The sequence below is a fragment of the Achroia grisella genome, unplaced genomic scaffold (genome assembly GCF_030625045.1).
Source record: "Achroia grisella isolate CSIRO2021 unplaced genomic scaffold, CSIRO_AGI_Agris_v1 utg283, whole genome shotgun sequence".
NCBI classification, from domain to species: Eukaryota; Metazoa; Arthropoda; class Insecta; order Lepidoptera; family Pyralidae; genus Achroia; species Achroia grisella.
The window spans coordinates 1,336,296-1,359,273 of record NW_026712771.1 but is presented as its reverse complement, the minus strand read 5'-3'; the positions used below and the strand labels follow the sequence as shown (position 1 = coordinate 1,359,273).

Below are 22,978 nucleotides of genomic sequence, written 5' to 3'. Positions count from 1 at the left end.
GTATCCTGTAATTTTACTGCCTTAAAACTGAGACTTTATAATGTAACTTTAAAATACTAGTATAGTTATTACAGTTTCCCATATACAACAATATTTCAACTTGTAGTTAGAACAAAACATTATCGTTAAGTAGTAGGCACACTTAGAATAAATAGTTCTTAGATCGCCTTTCACGGAACTGTTGGCCGACAAGGCCGAAGTTGCATGCGCGCCGGTTTTATTGACGTTATGTAGAGGGACACATAATCTATACTGATATTATAGTATAAAGCTGAAGAGTTTGTTTGTTTGCTTAAACGCGCTAATCTCGGGAACTACTGGTTCCAATTGAAAAATTATTTTTATGTTGGATAGTCCATTTGTCGAGGAAAGTTTTACATAACATTACGCTACGATCAATAGAAGTGGAGCTGCAATGAAAAATATTGCGAAAGGTAGGGAAATGAAACGCTGACGAAGTTACGCGGGTCAGTAATAATAATAATAAATGACAAGCACACACCATCCATATAGTACCAATAGTTCTGTCATCTATAAGGAATTATACCAAATAGACTTAGAAAACATCTAGATATGTTTATTAAGAAGTTTCAGAAATGATACGTCGACGAAGCAGTACTTGATTTTTATTCCTTTTTCAAATTACACTCCACATAAATTGCGTTGTTGTATGCCACGTCCGGTCATCTCGGTTGCCTCGAACAGAAAGAAAGAACGTACGGCCTTCCTTCTCCTTGTTCCCGTCCTTTTTATGATATTGTAAATCAGGGCTCCCTAAACTATTTTGGACAAGTGACCCCTTTTCCAAAATGAACTGTTACCTCAGACCCCTATGGACCTACTTTTAAGATCAACCCCTTTATTCATAATGGTCCGGTAACTTAAAAAAGCTGCTACAGAGTATTATTTTTCATTCTGATTTAGGTCAATAGAAGAGTGAGTGATAATTAGCAATGTTTTAAGTTAGCAGACTATTATGAATAAGGGGTTCTATATTTAGTTTTTTCCTATTGATACAAGATTCCTAGGTACTAAGGTACCACTTGGTTTAGTGAGTAAAGTGATTTCAAGACTTCATTGTTTTGATCTCGGGGTCGATTTTTAGACTTTGTCGACCCCCAAACTCAATTTTCATTTATATCGATCCCTAGGAAACGATATCGACCACATTGCTCCCTGCTGTAAATGATGTAGTGTGATGTCCTTTAGATTAAGATTTATAGAGATTGTCATTAAAAACTTGTCTGCCATTTTGCTTAGAAATGTTCTACCATCTCCTTCAAGATACAAATAGAAGTAACTAAAATATCGTTTTTTTAATACATACATAATATGCCAATAAGCTTAGCAAATCGTACCATTTTATAAGTGCAATAAAGAATAATATGAATAAATAATATTTATTTATTTTATTCGGCTATTTACAAACATAATAATAAATATAATTACATCAGACAGGCCACTTACAGATTTTTTTTTTTATTCTCTTTATGTATTTAGGAGCTTAGCACAATAGTGAGCATGTTGGCTTCGTGTTGACTTCCTAATCAATTACATTACATCTAAAATTTAAATTCCTATAAAGACAAATCTTACCTACTTTTATCTACAAATTTATAGATTAGTACCGATTGTTTTGGTATAGGTTCTGTATTAATATAGATAGAAAATAACCAGACCTAGAGTAGAATGAATCATTTGAGTCACATTTTTCATTAAAAAAAATATCTACAACATTAACCCCAAATAGATTGTAATTTAAATCATAAACATATGTTTGTGTAGATTTTTTTGAAGCGATTTATCAACGAAATTAACAAAACTTGATGGTCCCTAAAAATATATGCCTTTAATTCTTTTATTAAAACAGTTTACATTGGAATATATCCAGTCTTTACTCACGTTATCTACCTGTATGTACAGAGTCCAACCAAGCCTGATATATAGCCATATCGGCATGTAGCCATCAAATTACAAATTACTACATAATCATGACAATGGCGGATATGACGCGACAATTGCGCCAAGGACGGACGTAATGAAGTTTTTATTTCGCCGTACGATTCTCAAATTGCTGTGCAGATGTGACATTTTTATATTGCTTTAGCATTAGAAATTACTGTTGCTAGTCGGTTTTAATCTATAATGTAATGTGGGCCTCGGTTGTCTTGTTGGTTTAACAGACATTTCTTCCGATGTTCACAGGTTCGATTCATCGCACGATGCAAACATTTGTATTCAAAAGTATGATTTTTTGTATCGGTCTGGTTGTATTCTATGTATATTACATATGTATTTACAAAAAAATATCTAAGTTTTTGTATTAGTTGTCAAGTGCCCATAACACAAGCTTTGCTCACCGTAGGGCAAGATGGCGCTGTGTTAATTATTCAGGGTTATTTATTTATCATTACATAGTATAAAACAAAGTCGCGGTCGTTGTCTGTCCGTCCCTATGTATGCTTAAATCTTTAAAACTACGCAACGGATTTTAAAGCGGATTTTTTTAATAGATAGTGTGATTCAAGAGAAATGTTTATATATATATATATATATATATATATATATATAATACATGTACACCCGTGCGTAGCCGGGGCGAGTAGCTAGTTTATTTATAAATTTGATATTTTATCTTCTACGATTTAATTACTAAATATTCAGTAATAGTATTTGTGTTAAAAACTTATTTTACCCAAATGAATTCTTGATTTATAGAATAAAAGCTAGAGTTAGAGAACTAAAATCATTTATCACGAAACAAAGAGATACATTAAATGTTACAAACTAAGTTTCGACAGTTAGCACAACCTTCGTTTATTTTGTTAGGACAAATGACTTTCCTAAATATTATAATAGATATTAAGTAATTTTAACTATTCAACAACTATATGTTAATTAGCAAAAAGTAATTGTGGAATAATGAAAATTTTTAAACCAATACTGAGAATCGAATCTAACTAAACCATGTTATTGACAAACTATTCTAATGCTGTTGGCCGCAGCTGGCCTTTACAGCTTCACTGGACAATAGGGGGCGAGTGCAGATGGCACTCCAAACGCACGGAAGGACTTAAACGGCTGAAGGCCAACTCCCGCCTGACGAATACGACTTTAGGCCTCGGTGGTCTAGCGGTTTGGTCCACACACCTTACGCTCGATACCCGCGGGTTCGATTACTCGCACAGTAAAATCTTTTGTATTTATTCTCTAGGCGTTTTCTATGCATAAAATATGCATAATTTTAATAGTATATATAAAAAAAAATATTAGTATCAGTTGTCTAGTACCCATAACACAAGTTCTGCTTAGCTTAGGACTAGATGGCGCTGTGTGAATTATCCTGAGTTATTATTAATAAAAGACAAACTATTTATTACATTTTTTTATTAATATATTCATAACTTTCTATTGTTGTCATAAACTAATAAAAATTAGAAAATAAAATGTTAGATAATAATAAAAATTTAAATAATTCAACTTGTTTAGTAATTAATTCATAATTAATGCAACACTAATACAGTGAATTTGAATAAACTTTTGCATAACCTACAAGACAAAGTTACAAAGTAGCTCTAAGTTTAACCTTATAACAACTAGAAGTACTAAATTACATTATATTTGGCACAAATTTAGCTGTTTAACCCTCCTGCAGCTAATATAAACGATGTTTGAAATATCAACAGGATCATTATTGTCATAAATATACCGAAAATAGTGATTGCATTACCAATAACTTAATAGACTTAATCACAACACGAAATAATATTTTGAATAAATTAAAACTATTTGACCACAAACATCTGTACTGAATTATATTTAAGATATATGTATATATATAAAGATATATATATATTATGAACTGATCCGATAAATATTGTTCTACCATACAAATTAATATTACTAAAAAATAGGGGTGCGTGGAAAGCCACATAATAAAAATAATATATAATTTTACGTTGTCATTACATCACCCTTATCATTTACAAGTATTAAAAATTGATATATCTATCATCATTATTCCGAACTGACGGTAGCTTTGACATATCAAAAGAGTCTGTAATAAAGCTACTTGAATAAAGATATTTTGAATTTTAATTTGATAACCTATTTTCAGATCAACGAGTATACATACGCAATTACATCAAAATTGGTTAAGCCGTTCCAGAGAAGTATGGCAACTTACACTGTGACACGAGAATGTTGTGGCTACTAGACAACTGATATAAATACTTAGATTTCTTTGTAAATACATACATAATATACATAGAAAACCCCCAGGCCGATACAAACAATCATACACATGAATACAAATGTTTACACCGTGCGAGGAATCGAACCCACGATCATCAGAAATAAATCGGTTACAAGACAATTGATATAAACTTATATTTTTTTTTGTAAATACATACATAACATACATAGAAAACACCCAGATAGATAAAAACAATCATACTCATGAATACAAATATTTACACCGTGCGGGGAATCGAACCCGCAATATTCGGAAGTAAAGCGGTGTGCTAAACCTCTAGACCACCGAGTCCGTCATATATATAAGGATATAATTCATATTACTCTAATTATATTCGTAGGTAGAGAAATTAAAACTACTGTGTATTCTGAGAACTATTATTTTCCTTGAGTCAACAAAGATGGTAAAATAAATTAATAAATATATATTCACTTAATTAGAATGCTTGTGGCTGTTTTGTTAATAAAATAAATATATACTAATATTATAAATGCGAGTCTGTCTGTATGTGTTGTCAACTGATACAGTACTAAATTATAATAATAATAATAGTCTCAGGACAATTAACACAGCGCCATCTAGATCCAAGTTAAGCTTAGCTAAAGCTTGTGTTATGGGTACTAGATAACTGATAAAAAAAAAATTCTGACAAAAAATTCAAAAAACACCTCACGTAATTTATGGACGCCCCTAAATAATACTTTTTTATTCTCTGATGTGTTTCGAGAAGTGTATCAGAGTAACTAATACTAATACTAAAGTAAATGACTGTGAGTCATTTATTAGTTACTCTGATAGTGGGGGAAAGGGGATTATTAGTAATGTGGACTGATGATCTTATTGCGAGCAATGTACCAGTCAGATTGACTGGAAAACCATCGTGATAAATTCTTGATGAATTTGTCATGATCGGCTAACTGACCTGACTGACTGATCCTCGACTGGTGCCCCGCCAGCATAGCGCAGGCAGGTGCACCATTCCATTATCATCCATAAAAAAATGACTGCCTGTGAGAGAGACAAGATCTTCTCTATTTATAGTATAACAATTTTCGGTATATTATTTTAAATGCTCAGTTCTATAAGATTTTTTTATCTTTTTATTTATTTAGGAACTTGGAATCACAGTAAAGAGCAAGTTAGCTCCGTCTTTTTCTTCGCAATTAACAGTTTGTACGTATGTAACGTACAAACTGTAACACTTATTTGTAGTTATTTGAAGGCTTTAGTGGCGTATCGGTACACTGCCTTACTTTAAATAGTTGCGTGTTCGATGCCCGCACGGTACAAATGCTTGGATTCATGCGTATGACACCGCCTTAAATCCAATAGTCACAGGTTCGATTCTCCGCACGGTAATACATTTGTATTCATGAGTATGATTTTTTGTATCGGTCTGGGTATTGTCTATGTATATTATGTATGTATTTACAAAATAACTCTATGAATTAAATGTTCATACATTTTATCACTTATTAAAATAATGGCGTAATGTACCTATATGTATATATGTATATATTTATATATAAAATGAATATGTTTTGAAAACGGTGTGAATCACGAATTTTGCATTACATTAGGCAGTTCGTGCTCGAATGGCTGGTGATATATATACATACATATATTAATATATAATGATGTGCATGCGCCAACGTCGAGACTGATGTGCTTTTGCAATTGTCATTTGTGCTTTCAAATAATAATAATATCTCAGGACAATACATATAGCGCCATCTAGTCCCAAGCTAAGCATAGCTTGTGTTAAGGATACTAGACAAGTTATATAAATACATAGATTTTTTTTTGTAAATACATATCATAATATAGAAAACATCCAGACCAGTAGAGCCAAGGTTATAACCCTAGCGGTGACCTCAAACTAAAAGTGGTATCCGTCAGGCGGGAGTTGGCCTTTAGTATTCCATAAGTCCTTCCGCGGGTTTGAAATGCCATCTGCACTCGCCTTCTATCATCCGGTGATGCTGTATAGGCCAGCTGCGGTCAGCAGCAGTAGTGTAATCCGAAAAAAGAAAGAGACCAATACAAACAATCATGAATACGAATGTTTATACCATGCGAGGAATCGAACCCACGACTATCGGAACTAAGGTGTGCTAAACTACTACAACACCGAGGCCTTCATAAAACCCAATAATTTTAATTATCGCTAGGAGTTATCTGAAATTGTTATGTTTTATTTCATTGCGTAACAATACAACGTAACTGAACGGAATCGAACCTACTCTAATTGTAAGAGCTTTCATAAATACACGATAATATCAATTCTGATGTAAGAGGCGCAGACGGAACGGTTGCATGGACTACAAATACATTCGGTTACATTCACCCATCGCAACACTATCCTCTTACTTGTGTTGACCTGCAAGTTGTTAAAATTGTTTATTTTTAATCTTTAGTATAGATTAAAAATAAATATACATATATTTATTACTAACTACTCGCCCCGGCTTCGCACGGGTGACATGTATTATACATTTAAACCTTCCTCTTAAATCACTCTATGTATTAATAAAAACCGCTTCAAAATCCGTTCAGTAGTTTTAAAGATTTAAGCATATATAGGGACGACAGCGAAAGCGACTTTGTTTTATACCATGTAATGATATTACCAGCTGTGCCCTCGGTTATACCCGCGGTAAATTTCAATGTAAAATATTTCCTATATGTATATATATCAGTTGCCTAGTGTGTACAAGACAAGTAAGTTATGTATATAACACAAACTCTGCTCAGCTTGGGACTAGATGGCGCTGTGTTAATTGTCCAAGGTTATTTATTTATTAAATTAGAAACGAAGAGCTCATCATTTGAAATATCAAACAAAAACGAAATTGTATAACAAATTCGCCTTTCCAATTTGTAACAATGTCAAATAGGATTACATCCATTTTTAGCGCCGTAAAAGCCTAAAAGTTATTACAAAAGATTATTATAATAATATTTTATCGAACTTACAATATTTGAGAGAAATAAAATCCATATTTCTAGCCCTTTTATTAGACTTGCCTTGTACAACATTGTTATAAAAACGAATCAACTTTACGTCTTTCTGTCTTATTCTCTTTAACCTAAATATATACAACTCAAAGGTGACTGACATAGTGATCTATCAACGCACAGCCTAAACCACTGGACGGATCGGGCTGAAATTTGGCATGATGATGAGGTAGATGTTATAACGTAGGCATCCGCTAAGAAATGATCTTGATTAATTCTACCCCCAAGGGGATGAAAGTTTGTATGAAACTTTGTCAATTTTAAACCGATCGGGCTGAGACTTTGCATGCATAAAGCACTACTATGACGTAGGCATCCCCTAAGAAAGGATTTTAATAAATTCCATCCCTAAGGGGATAAATTAACGTAAGCGAAGCCGCGGGCAAAAGCTAGTTTAATTATAATAAAAATGCTTGCTCCTTGTGGAGACTGGTCTGTTCGGGTTACGAACACTGATTACACTATTTGCTTTTACAATAGCATATGCTGGTGGTCACTCTATTCTTCCAAATTTGAATTTAAAAATGAATCCGTATTATTGTAAACATGTACAACATTAATTTGAAAAGAATACGAGCTGAGTTTCTTGTCAGTTCTCATCTCGAAGTCATTCCGAACTGACGGTAGATTTGACCTATCATAAGAGTCTGTAATAGACCTACATGAATAAAGATATTTTGAATTGAATTGCATTTTGAATTTGAATAGTGATTTGTTTGTGCCTGAACAATTCATACAGCGCCATCTAGTCCCAAGATAAGCAGCTTGTGTTATGGGCACTAGGTAGCTGATATAAATACTTAGATATATGTTTTTTTGTAAATACATACATAAGGGGAAAGAAAGGGCATTATTAATAATGGGGATTAGAAACCCATTGCTGCCAATGTACCAGGTCGACCTCCACGTCGTTTCCCATGGAAATCAAGTGGTTATTTTATCTCGATGTTCTAACTCACCTGATTTCATTCTCATCTTATCATCTCCACTAGAGATGATGATGATGATGATGATTTGTATTGTCATTCATTAAAAAAATATACATAGAAAACTCATTCAAAAATACAAATGTTTGTACCGTCCGAGGAATCGAACCTGTAACCATTAATGGTAACTAGATTCATAACATTTTTACTAATATAGAATACTGATTAAAATAGCATGAAAACATCAACGTTATCTAAGCAAAATGATTGCTCGATAACCAACCGTAATCCCATTGGATGGAACAAATCCGGACAACGTACAATTAGAGATGTTCCGAAACCAATATATCGATAAGTCCGTGCACGTTATCGTTGAAAACCATTAAAAACACTAAAATGTAAATTAAATCATAACTATATCTTATATATAAACTTCTCGTGTCACAATGTTAGTTACTATACTCCTCCGAAACCTGGCTCGACCGATTTTTTATTAAATTTTATATGCATATTCAGTAGGTCTGAAAATCGGCTACTATCTATGTTTCATACCCCTAAGTGATAGGGGACAGTGAGTATTTTTATAATAATATGTATAATCGGCAGTAAAAGAAAAACAAAAGACAATCGTATAATCGAGAACATAATGTCTATCTACATAGTTATCTGTTCGAAAATTACGTACTAAACTACCAAAAAGGTTTTAATAAATATTGTTGTTGGAGTTTGTATTTTTTAATGGACTGTCCCATTCTGAAATACGGGATGGGACAGGTGATACATGGAGGGGTTATCCCACATTTCTGTAAAGTAATTATTACCAAAAAAATGTACTGTTATTATTTAAAATAAATAAATAATTACAATTAATAAATTATGTATCTGATTTTCTGTTATTTTACGTTTCGAATGACCATTTTGAAGTATCTAGTCTTATACGATTTAATTAATCGATACGAAATATTATCGTTTCGATACCGAGTAAGGAACATCCCTACCTACGCTGTACAAAATATGCATTCCGTAGAAAGAGTACCTTACATGTAACGTCCTTGAAAGCGACATCCGCCAACGCAATATCGATTTTCAACACACATAGATTCATCTACAATATGGCTTCGCTGTCCACACTACCTATCATAATATCAGATATAACGCATCAGAGCACACAAACAAAATAGTACGTTACACCGACGTAATAAATTATATAATCTGCCGCAAGCAACGGTTGTTATGCCGTTCTTAACTTTACAACCGGCCGCGATGTAGTGACCGAACGGTAGTAATTAAGTATAGAGCATTTGTTTTGCTTAGCACCGGCCTTGAGCAAGATTCGTTTTCTATGACAAGTACTCACATTGGAAGCAAAATAATTGAATACAAACGTCACCATTCAAACGTAATTGAAAACGATAGTTTTACATCTACTTTTTTTATTCAGATACCCTATTAGGAAAGACAAAGAGACTATAGACCATACAGCCATTGCCCTATAATTACATTACCCACTAATATTTGTTCCATTTTTAAATATTCGCATTATGATTAATTTAAAAAAAACTCTTAGTAGAGTCATATATATTAAATGTTAAATTCGCGCCAATTTTATACCTGGATGTTCTAGAATATACAGGAATCAGATTTAGCTTTGATTTGTAATTTTGTATAATCTATACATATAAATAAAAGAGTGTCTGTTTGTAATATTGAAATAACCGTTTTTTAATACGTGCATATGAATTTAAATACGGTACATACACGTAGCTGATGTAATAAGGAGCAACTTAGGCTACATTTAGAAAAATAAAGTTAGATTCCACGGGGACGAAGTCGCAGGAACAGCTAGTGTTACAATAAAAATATACTCTACTAGCTGACCCGCGCAACATCGTCTGCTTCACACTTGATATTTATAGTTATAATTCGCCCAATTTACACAATATATTTTTAATTTATAGCCTCAGTATTATTCTGATGTATAAGCTATACTACTGTAAAGTTTCATTAAAATCCGTTGAGTGGTATTTGCGTGACAGAGTAACAAACGACGTTAGATCATGTAATATGATGGTTGATAAAACTTAACGGAAGAGGAAAACGATTTCAAATGTGAGAATTAAGGCAACGATTTCAAACCGACTCCTACACATAGCAACTGTGATTACTTTCCATACCATGGACAGTGATTTTTATAACACAAAATAGAAATACATATATGAATAATTAAAATGTATTCCTGTAGTATTGATCCATAAATATGTCGTTCATTATCAAATTAACTTTCACGAACCAGTTCGAAAAATGAAACAAATATTTTTCTTTGACATTCGAATAAAGAATAATTAAAAAACAAAACTCTAAGCGCAAACAAAATTACACAACGCCACAAATAAGTATTCTTTTTTTAAATTAGAATTTAATTTAAAAAAAAAAGCTTGTTAATCAGAGGAAGTCGCATAAAAAACACAGCCTTTGCGTTACCATAGAGTTGGAGAATTAAAAAAAATAAGAGCGCGGCTATATTTCATAACCCAAAGAGTAATCCTGTATCTAAAAACGTAGTGATTACTTGCTCACTGTCCGTATCAAAGATCCAGTATAATGAAAAATGGAAAAATATAATAAAAATAGATATAAATGATTTTGTAAAATTATTGTTTACTGTTCTAACTACTAGTATTTAAATAGGGTTCGAAGTTCACGTACCACAATCATCCTACGTATCTGCCTCAGTCTCGTTTATGTAATTGTTTTTTTTTATTGACAGTCAGGTTTTTAGACGGTAATACCAATGTTATAGTGTAATATATTACTTTTACCTAAAATACAAACGCAAAATATTATTTTGCAACATGTTTAATAGAAATGGTCGTTATTACACCAAAACCACATGCAGAAAAGATGTTTATTTTTATATTCACATGTATAAATTTCTTATCTGTAAATCTCACATGTGTAAGTCTAAGTACATAATTATAATATTTGTGATGGTCAGCATTATAGAAACATATATTAATATATGTTTTTATAACGCGTGTGAGAATACAATAGCAGTAATAAGAGAAGTTAATAAAGTAATTACAAAAGTAAAATAAAGTAAATTCTGAAACTAAATTTTTAATGTCAAAAACAAATGCATTTCTTTATATTTCAGTAATAATATATTGTGTCTCTGCTTGACTTGAAGAAAAGAAAAAAGAAAAGAAGTGTCTCAGACACACGCCACTGTTCTCACTCGCCGTTCAGCCCTAATGCCCGCATGACGCCAGCAGTGTGCGCTATAGACGGCATGATGCTTTCTTCTCTTTCCAAAGTACCCTACTAATTTCTTTTATTCACCTATATAGAAATATATGTATGCTGGGACATACAGTAGAAGTAAAACATCAACGGACTGACATTATTCTCTCTCCGCCGCCACCAGCCTTTCTCCTTCTCTTACAACGCGATCTATCGTCTACCACCTCCACGAAACGGTAACGCTTTTTCGTGACCGAAAAATTCTAATACATACTTTTTCATATAGAACTTTCCCTTCAAAAACCGAAAAGAATAATTTGACATTTCGTACCCAATTTTTTTTGTTATGTTTTTCCCTTTGAGGGGAAGGCAAAAGGACTCAGCCCATACAGCCATTGTCTTCAGTAGTGTTTTCTTATATTTTTTTCCAAATAATTATCTTCAAAAGTTATAAATCTGGAAATGTTGATATGACGTACTCAAAAATTTTTAAATCTTAATAGTGTCAAAAATCCGTCCATTTTGACCGTTTAAATAGTCCAAATTGAATTAGATGTAGCTGTGAAGTTGTATAAACTAATGAATTATTAAGAGGCTACCGAGACCCACTCAATGTAATTATTAATAGACATTATTACTTAGGCAAAGCGGAAATTGGGTAAGATTATCTGTTGAAAGCTTTAAATAATTTAACAACTAGTTTTGTGACGTAGGTAAGTGCTAAGTGAAGTTATATACCGGTAACTTACTGTTTATCGACTTCAAAAAGAAAGTACAAAGAGACTGTAAAAAAGTCGTCTGCACTTCAGTCTCACCTATTTCAGCCACTAAGCAGATTACTTTATAAATGTGTTTCAGTTGTGACCAAGAACGTGTGTCATACGACAGTTACCATATACTTTTAGGTGGGTCAAGTTGCCTGGAGCGCGCCTTTTAGCTTTCCAATTGATCTCCATACCAGCTGTAGTAATAATGAAATATGAGAATATATTAATTCTAGTTATGACACTGGCACTCAGGAGTGGCAACGCATGATTCACATGACGGCGATAGATCCACGACATCGCTTAACAACAGTTAGTATTTGTTGCCAGGCCTCAGATGGTTTAGTAAAAAAAATTACAATAGCCTCATGGAAAAATATCTATACCTCAATGATATAAAAAGAAAACGATTGTCTGCACTTAGATAGATAGATAGAATATACTTTATTCATACTTGACCAGTATTGTAAGATACTAGTTGTTGTGGTGGGGTTCTTTTGTGTTGAGATGATATGTTTACTAATAAATAATATGTACGTTTGCATCAGAAGAATTGTATTTATTTTTTTTATAATTTTCTTTTACAATAATATCAATCCATTCATTGACATTATTGTAAAAGAAAACAACAACTATTATTAAAAAGTAATCGATGAGGAGGCCGTATATACACCGAACATCAAGTATAAACATAAAACCTTAATGGTCTTCTAACAATATTATACTTTTTAATTATATAATAAAGATTCGAAATTCAAAATTTGAAAATTTTTAACATAAGTTTGATACCACAAAATGGCGCGTTAAGAATACAATTTTATTTATTACAATTACTTAATACAAAACACTAGTGAACAGGAAAGTGGCAATATTTTTTGGGACCGTTAATTAAAAAAAAAATTCAACTGAAGTAATAGTTAGTTAATGAATATTTAAATTAAGAATACAAATAAAAAATATATTAAAAGAACACATGTACAGTTACCATAAGGCGGCCATATAAACAGTATTTACTAGAAACTCGATTATGACGTTACAGAATACCTTTTAAATATTAGTATCGTAACTAGTATTTCTATGAAGTAAGTAATCTGGCTTGGAAAACCCAAATGTAGGTACAGTAACAATAATATCAGTCCTCAAGGCAAATATGACATCATTACACGTGAACTGAGACAATATGGAAACTAATTTCAATAATCGAATAGAACATAACGGAGTAACTTAGTGGTTTTCTACCTAACTTCAACCCTAAAGGACCTGAGTTCAATTTTGACTGATAACTAGATACATCGTCAATTGATGTTTCTGGTAAGGAATACGAAATATAATAATAATAGCCGTGGACAATTCAGACAGCGCCATCTAGTGCGCCCAAGCTAAGCAGAGCTTGTGCTATGGATATTGGACGACTGATATAAATACATTTTTTATTTTTTTGTAAATACATACAGAACACCCAGACAGATACAAACAATCAAACTAGTGAATAAAGATTGCTTTATACCATGCGAGGAAACGAACCCGCGACCACCGGAAGTGAGGCGGTGTTTTAAACCGCTAGACCACCGAGGCCGTCAATGTCAAACAACAGTTTAGTTGACAATGTCAAATAAAACCAAAATAAGCAAATTTATTCAAGTCTTTTTTTTATATTTCTTTTACTACTACGGTATTCGTAATGCAGATTCAGCTGAGATTTTTTTTGACAGAAACTCAACAGTGACTATTTTCAAACAAATATAGAATTTTACAATTTTATGTGAATACAAACTACTGAAATAGCACAATATCCAAGATAATTTAGAGTTAAGCAAACACATAATTTAGTCATTGCGACCAGAACAGACTCGTTCTTTCAAGGAGCGGGTGGGATTCCCACTCAATGCAGACATTTGTATTCATGATTATATGTGTCTGGATTTTTTTTATATACATATATTATGTGTTGCCAATAACAACATGTTTAAGACGCATCATTTGTCTAGTACCCATAGTGCAGATTCTGGTTAGTTTGGGAGATTTTTTAAAATATTTAGACAATCTAAAATCCACTACAAACCCAAACAAAAAAATACTTAGTTATTTATTTTTAAATTACGACAAATATCTCGAAAGTTCAGGACGAAAATGTTACACAGCTAAAATAGATTTCTTAGATATATTGAGTTTTATTTTATTTCACTTATGTATTATTATTAATAAGGGGTTATTATTTTCTCTACATTAATTTTGTAAATTTCTTTTCGGATATCTAATATTATAAGTCATTGTGTAGAGTTTCAGATTTATTTGTTTGACATCACTGTTTTCATCACCGACGCAACTCCGGGATATAAATGAACACACAATATTTTTTGTACCATTAAATTCCACCCCACGACCCCACGACGAAGTTAGTGTTGCAACTACTGAACCACAAGGTTCTCCTGTCTCTATATATGAACATTAGACTAAAACATGATATTTTATGACGCAAGTTTGTCCATATGTTAAATAATACCTCCATCGATCTCTGCCTAGACCTAAACTAACACCTGACTTTCAGTTCAATCAATGTAAAGGTCAAAACACTTTCGGATCTCCTTTGAAGGCTAACATTTACCGTGACCCCTGACATATCAAATCGGTCCTGGTGTGGGCTAATTGACATCCGCGATGCAACACTCCCATCCAGGGTTGTCAACTTTAAAACTTTTAGTTTCGTTCAAAGGAGTTCGAAATTCTCGTAGGTATCCTTACAACCTCGTACAGCCTCACTATTTTGATTCATGCTATAATGTTGAAAGTATAAGGCTGGCCATCACAGAATTAATCTTTTGTACATTTTTATAATAATAAATATCAATCTTAGGACAATTCACACAGCGCCATCTAGACCGAAGTTAAGCTAGCTAAAGCTTGTGTTATGGGTACTAGACAACTGATAGAAATACATAGATATTTTTTTCGTAAATACGTATATATTATACATAGAAAACACCCAAACAATCATACTCATGAATATAAATGTTTGTGCCGTGCGAGGAATCGAACCCGCGACCATCGGACGTAAAGCGGCGTGCCAGACCGCTAGACAACCGAGGTCGTCGAATTTTATAGAACATGTTATTTTTATATCTCTATAATTTTCTAATGGCAATGTAAAACCATTATCATTTTAATATGTTATCTAGTGCATAAATCTCTTTATTTCTACTACGTCACACCAAATATTTTATAGAAAATTTACTTATAAAAATTTCATACAACCATTTTTTAAGGATAATGACATCCTTAATGTAATTAAAAAAAATCTGTATTTCTCTAACCAATCATGTACAAGTACATTTGAAAGAACATGAGCTGTGTTTATTATCAATTCTTCTTAACTTCGAAGCACTTCGACTGTAGATTTGTCATATCATAATGGATACATGAATGAATGAATATTTTGATTGATTGATTCCTTGTACTCAATACCAAAAATCTCGTACCAGGATGTTCAAACCTCGTACTTGGTAACCCTGTCTCTAATATTGCGAAAAAAAGACAAGTAGCGGAGAGGTGAAAAAAGCAATCTCTTTGATACATTACAATTGTGTAACGCGAGCACTAAAATACTCTTGTAATGCATGTTGCTCAACAACCAAGTGAGATATTTGTGTATGAGTTATATGCATACTTAGTCTCGCATATGCAACTTGCCTAAGTGCGAAAATATGACAAGATTCACGGTTTTTACCGCACTTTAAATTTGTAATTTTTACAATGTGCAATTTGACACCTTTATTTAACGGCTTAGAAAAGTTGTAGCGGATAGCATTCCCGCACAGAACTTGCTAAAACAAGAATGGATCTTCTTGCTTTTCAATTAAAAAAAAATATATCAGAATAACTTTGTAAGCAGTTAAATTAAAAATAATTTAATTAATGTTAATCATAGACACATATATACATTGTAAATAACATGGCTTTTGAAAAAAAAAAGTAATTCAATATACTGAACTGGTTGTTAGGAGAAAAATAAATATATAATGTAAAAAACTTTGACGTTCATAAGCGGCTAAAATGTCCTACATTAATAAATGATTTTTTAATTTAATTAATATAGACAAAAAAATATTCCTACAATATTACACATTTTGCTTTATTTGGGACTGGGAGTTATTATAGTAAGTATTATTTATTTATAATATAGTGAGCAAAGTACTTGATTTTTTATAATATTTAACAATTTAGAGGTTTTATTTTACTTATATAGTTATATTAATAGTAATATATCTATATATAATATAATTTAATATATATACTATCATTATATTATATATATGTTTTAAATTTGACGCAGTCATTATTTATATGTATAATTAGTAAAAATCACGGGATCTTACCACGTTTTATATTTATATACTGAGTTCCCGATCATTATATTACTTTCATGACCATATAATTACCACACGAAAGAGATGACAACATTCGGTAATAAATAAGATACTATTAAATTAAGTAATAGTGAATGACTAGACATATTGAATTCGCAATAACCGCAACTCAAAATCTATCCTCGTGTAATAATACACATTAATTGTAATGACAGAATTACTATCAGAAATGTCTGTTGAAGATTACCAACGGAAATATTCAGAGATCTCATTACACATCAGACTTGTTGCAAAAGCCTGTATATTTTATAATAACTATTAATTAGTGCTGTATCCATATATTAATACGTGAAGCAAAACCTTTGTACCCCTTTTTACGCAATTGCGTGGATGGATGTAAAATTACGTGTCACGTTGTTTGTCCGCGATGGACTCTTAAACTACTAAACCGATTGCAAATTTGATTTGCACGTTGTGTACAATTTGATCCAACTTGAAAGATAGGATAGCTTACATCTCAATTTATAATCGCAATATTATTTTATTCAACAACCTTAACAGTAACGCTGACCGGGTCTGCTAGTAGTTTATATAGAGAAGAAATGCAGAATGATGATATTATTTCTTAATTCTGATTTAATACATTATTAATAAAAAAAAACATTACACACAGTACCATGTATTTTACACGCATATGTACCCTATTGTTTATTGTTTAAAGTCTGCGGTCAAATTGAATATAGATTAATATTGTTTGTCTTTTATGTTATTTGCCTATAGTGTTACTGAATGTTAAATTAGTTATGGTCGAAATTCGACCGCCATTCTAATAAACAATTATCTGCATGGGTACCTCAGTCTCACCTATTTCAGATGCCATACAGCTTGCTTTGTAAGGCGACTGAAGGGTATAACAGAGGAATTACAGGTTAAAAAGCACTTGTTTTAGATGCCATACAGTTACTTTGTAGGGTGATTGAAGGGTATAATAGTGGAATTACAGGCATAACAATTTAGTCCTCCAGAAGGGAACGTATCAGTGGTATCATACGTGTCACATGATAACGTGATATTCATAGTAGACGGTTACCACTTAACATAAGCTTGTTTCCCAGTCAGAATGTTAAATTAATTAAAATCGAATTTCGACCGCTGGCCGACCACTAATTCAGAATATAGTCCTCCAGAATGGGAACATATGAGTGGTATCACGGATGTCACATGATAACGTGATGTCCGTAGTGCTGTTCATGTACTATATACAGGTAGTTACAACTTAATATCAGATGCGCCATAAGCGTGTTTCCCAGTCAGAATGTTAAATTAATTATGATCAAATTTCGACCGCTGGCCGACCACTAATTCACAATTTAGTCCTCCAGAATAGGAACATATGAGTGGTATCACGGATGTCACACGATAACGTGATGTCCATAGTGCTGTTCATGTACTATATACAGACAGTTACCACTTAATATCAGATGCGCCGTAAGCTTGTTTCCCAGTCAGAATGTTAAATTAATTATGATCAAATTTCGACCGCTGGCTGACCACTAATTCAAAATATAGTCCTCCAAAATGGGAACATATGAGTGGTATCACGGACGTCACATGATAACGTGATGTCCGTAGTGCTGTTCATGTACTATATACAGGTAGTTACCACTTAATATCAGATGCGCCGTAAGCTTGTTTCCCAGTCAGAATGTTAAATTAATTACGATCGAATTTCGACCGCTGGCCGACCACTAATTCAGATGAAGAGGCCTTATTACATCAGGCTCGTTGCAAAAGCCTGTACATTTGAATATAACGATTAATCAGTGCTGAATGATCATAAATCATACATAACAAGACTGCAATCACTGTCAATCATCGCAAACTAAAACAGGTGCATATTCAAATTAGACTAATTGATATGTAACGAAAAGCATACAGCGTGATTTATTTAATACTAGCTTTTACCCGCGGCTTCGATTGCTTTTGAGTCAAAAATTTATTTTTAAATAAAAAGTATCGTATGTTCATTTTAAAACCTCCAAGAAAATGTGTACAAAATTTCATGATGAGCGATCCAGTAGATTTTGCGTGAAAGAGTAATAAACATCCCTACTGTCACATTTATAATATTACTAGCTACTCGCCCGACTTCGACCGGGTGTACATGTATTATACATATAAACCTTCCTCTTGAATCACTCTGTCTATTAAAACCGCATCAAAATCCGTTGCGTATTTTTAAAGATTTAAGCGTACATAGGGACGGACAGACAGCAACAGCGACTTTGTAATGATAATGTCAAATATTATCATGTAATGATAATGATTAAGTTAATACTTACTTGGAATGCAATGATTTTTTTATAGACTTGCAAACAACTGACGACTCAACTTATAGTGAATTTTTTTCAAACTGTTCTAATGCTGTTGGCCGCATCTGACATGTACAGCTTCATCGTACGATAGCGAGTGAATGGAGATGGCACTCCAAACCCGCGGAAGGACTTATGGAGCGGCTGAAAGCCAACTGGTATCTGATGGTAAACGGTTACCATAACTTATGAACGCATGAGAAACTAGGAGTGTCACGTGCGCATTTTCGACCTTTAAGAAACCTGAATAAAAAACCCTTCCTGAAAACCCCCACTTCTTGAAAAACCCCATTCTGTAATCTCACGAGAAAATAAGATGACAAACGCAAAACTTGCCATGCCCTCATGTCGCTGGGTATATTTGAATCTCTGATTAATGTTTAGTTTTGCAAGGAGTAAGATATTTATATAGTCACTTAGTTCTGCTGGTATTGGCCAGGTTTAAACTCATATCCTTATTGTTATAAGTCGAAGTGGTAAACCACTAAAACAGGACGTTTTCTAAATAATTAAATGTTAAAGAATTTTCTAGCTGTTGACTGACCTATATTAAATTCTTGAACCGTTGTATGTCCAATCAACGACAATACCCGAGAGAAAGGTAAGGTACGAATAAATTGTTCTGCAACAAAGTTCCAGTTTACGTAATGGCGGATCTATTATTAACTTTCCAACTCGATTACAATTAGACTAACTTAACAATAGAATAGAATAGAAAAAAAAACATTTTTACAAATAAACTAAATTTAAGCACTTTTGAATAGTCATAACAATGTTTTTTTTTAATCTACCGCTCATTCGGAAAGCTGTCTCATCACAAGAAGAACGAGCAAGAAACTTGTATGTTGCTCTTTTAAATAATCCTTGTAAGTTCACATTATACAATTGGAAACGTGTGTATATAAACTACCAACCGGTACTAATTTATTAGGGTTAAATATAAATACACAATAAGATTAAATCAGTCGTAGTGATAAGAGCAGACCAGTCCCTACAAGCAGCACTCGTTCACGAGCATGATGGATGAGCCAGCCATCACCGCGCTCGACCATATTTTAAGGAGCCCAATGACCCGGCCCACCAATGGATACTTTATCGCATTTTTCATGTATATTTAATCCTTACCAATATTCTAAATGCGAGAGTAACTCTGTCTGTCTCGCTTTCACGCCAAAACTACTGAACCGATTTAAATGAAATTTGGTACACAGATAGTTACTTTTTAATGTAAAAAATGGTTGTAGGGGTAACCTTTTTTTTTTTTTTTTTAACGTGTGGAAAAATCTTCAAAAGACCGTCACCCCGCCGGAGGGATGGCGAGGTGGTGTGTGGGACTTGTACCCACTAAAAAACCACACGGTGTACCTACGAGCGCCTATGCCGGAGCCAGGGGATTCGCAAGTGCATTCTACCCCAGCTCCGACGGCGACGGCCCGCCCTGTAGATGTTGTAGGGCAGGCCCCATCTCGTTTTGTGGTTAGGGCGACCTATTCCGCCCTACTCCATTGTGGAGGCGTGTGGGTACACGCGCACACCTCCGGGGCCTTTGGATTGGGGGACTGCCTCCCTCAAGGCAGTCACCCCGGCCCCAGTGGGGGATAGAGACCTCTAGGCCTGGCTCTTCTGCGGCGGAGGGAAGCGGGACGAGCTGACTCCCGCTCCCTTTCCGCCGCCTCCTTCCGCGAGATAACTTCCTCGCAGAGGAGCTCACCGCCAGCCACGATCTCTCGCTACTGACCATCCTCCGAACTAAATTCGGCAGCGAGAGATCGTCCCCCACTATTCGTGTGAGGACACGGCGCTCACTCTCAAACGCTGGACATATTTCCAGCGTGTGTTGCGCCGTGTCCTCTACACCTCCGCATTCGTGGCAGCCGGTCGTCGGCTCCTTCCTCGCCACATGACACAGATACCGCCCAAAGCAACCGTGCCCGGACAGTATCTGTGTCATGCGGTACGTCAGTGGCCATCTCCTATTCATCCACCTTTTGAGGGTGGGACGGACAGCCTCGATGGTCCTCAGGCCGGCTGACGGGTTCATCAACCTCGCCCGCCATTCGATCCTGAGGATCCGCCGAGAGTCGGACCTCCGCGCTTCAATCTCGTGACCAGCGGGTGCCTCCCCCATGGAACGTCGCTCCGCGCGCCAGTGACTGACGCGTGGAGCTCCGCTACCAAGTCCCACGGAGGAGACCCCGCCAGCAGACCCGCAGCTTCCCCGGATATGGTGCAGTAGCCTCTTATGGCCCGTATGGCCATGACCCTGTGTGGCCTATTGAGGCAGGCCACATTTTCCCTACCAAGGGCCCCCACCCAGATGGGGGCCCCGTAGGGGTAACCTGCTAAAGAGAGGATGAAATTTTGTATGGAAGTATAGTCATTTTAAAAGCTAGAAGCCTGAAACTTATTTTTTAGGCTATTGATTAAATATATATAAAGAAAAAGGGTTGTAAAGGGTTGAAAGATTGTATAGTATTGTAGTATCGTCATTTTCAAAGCTGGAAGTTTGAAACTTATTTTTCAAGCTGTTGTATGAGTTGTATGAATTCTGTATGGAAATTCGTCATTTTTGAAGCTATAACGATGAATGTTTTTTAATTGGGTTAGATTTTTAAATATTTTATCATTGTTTGGTCAAAGTCACTATTTTAAGCGCACAAAGCCGCGGGTACAACTAGTATTTATATATATCACGCCTGTTCGTATATATCCTGACATTATCATTGTCTGCTTCGTCTTATTACATACATTTGTGGTCGGCGTAATATGTTTTTCACTTCCATTCATCCCTGTTCGCAGTCATCTCGTTATTTACTCTCTTTCTTGCCATATCATCTTTCATACAGTCCATCAATTTTTCGGCCTTTCTCTGCCGAGGTAAAAGCTAGTAATGTATATAATGTATGATCTATAATAATTGTGTATTTTTTTGTCAGATATTTAAACTTATGGCGTGATTGAAGGTTAAATCTTTTTTACTGATACGACTTTAGTAAGAGAATATGATAGCACCTCTATAGGTTCAATTTTGGTTAAGACTGATTTTTTTATGAATGATAATGGAATAGTTCTCTCGCTTTTTCGGCCTTTATAATTGACCACAACAAGGCGAAGGGGATTCTTAGTAATGTGGACTAATAACCCCATAGGTTGACCTCAACATGGTTCCCTCTGGAAACCATTGTTGTAAATTCAAGGTGAAATTAGTCATTGCATTTACTTGGTTCAAGAAATTTCTAGCACATTCTCTTACATAAAAATTCATTATCTAATAGTGAAAGGATACATTTCGTGTAACCACAATATAACCATTATGGAAACTAAATTTAAACATTAATATGGTAATTTTTGTTTGGTTGAACTCGATTAACCTACACGTCTATGTTAAAACCCAATGCTGTCGTATATTTTTAACCACAGCACACATACTAACGAGTTAGAATTAATTAATGGCGATTGAGATATTTTAAATTTAACGATTAACCTTACAAGTGTAAAAAGTAGCCTATTGGGTTTATATTTAACATTTTATAAATAAAGCTGTATATATTATAATCCTTTTGCGTGATCCTTTTCAAACAGATATGTGTATTTAAAAAAATCCATTACAGATTTTTTATACCACTACGGTGGCAAACAAGCATACGACCCATCAAACCAAACGAGCATACGATGGTAAACGGTTACGATCCTTATTTGTGTTATTTGCAATTTTATAAACTCACTAATTAAAAAAAAGTAGTCTTCTCTTCAAACCAAATCATAACATAACAAGGTCCTAAGGGCACTACAAACTAAACAAGGGTTCATTGGTCGATTTCAATCCAGGTACAAAAATTGTATAATATAAAATATATATGACATTTTTTAAAATCAAATTATAGCGAGTTGTAACTTTTGTATAGCGGCATCCATTGGTATAAAATGAAAACAATATTATTTAAAATATATATGGCATTTTTAAAACCCAACTTTAGCGAGTTGTAATTTTTGTGCAGTGCCATCTATTGGCGTTACATTAAAACAAAATTATTGTATT

At 34.0% G+C, this 22,978-nt stretch overlaps 1 protein-coding gene across 3 annotated transcripts in view; it reads right to left on the bottom strand.

The window, feature by feature from the left end:
• The window catches only part of LOC131843179 (uncharacterized), a 195,316-nt gene that overhangs the window by 133,408 nt on the left and 38,930 nt on the right, over positions 1-22,978 (bottom strand). The gene's annotated exons all lie outside the window — the stretch shown is intronic.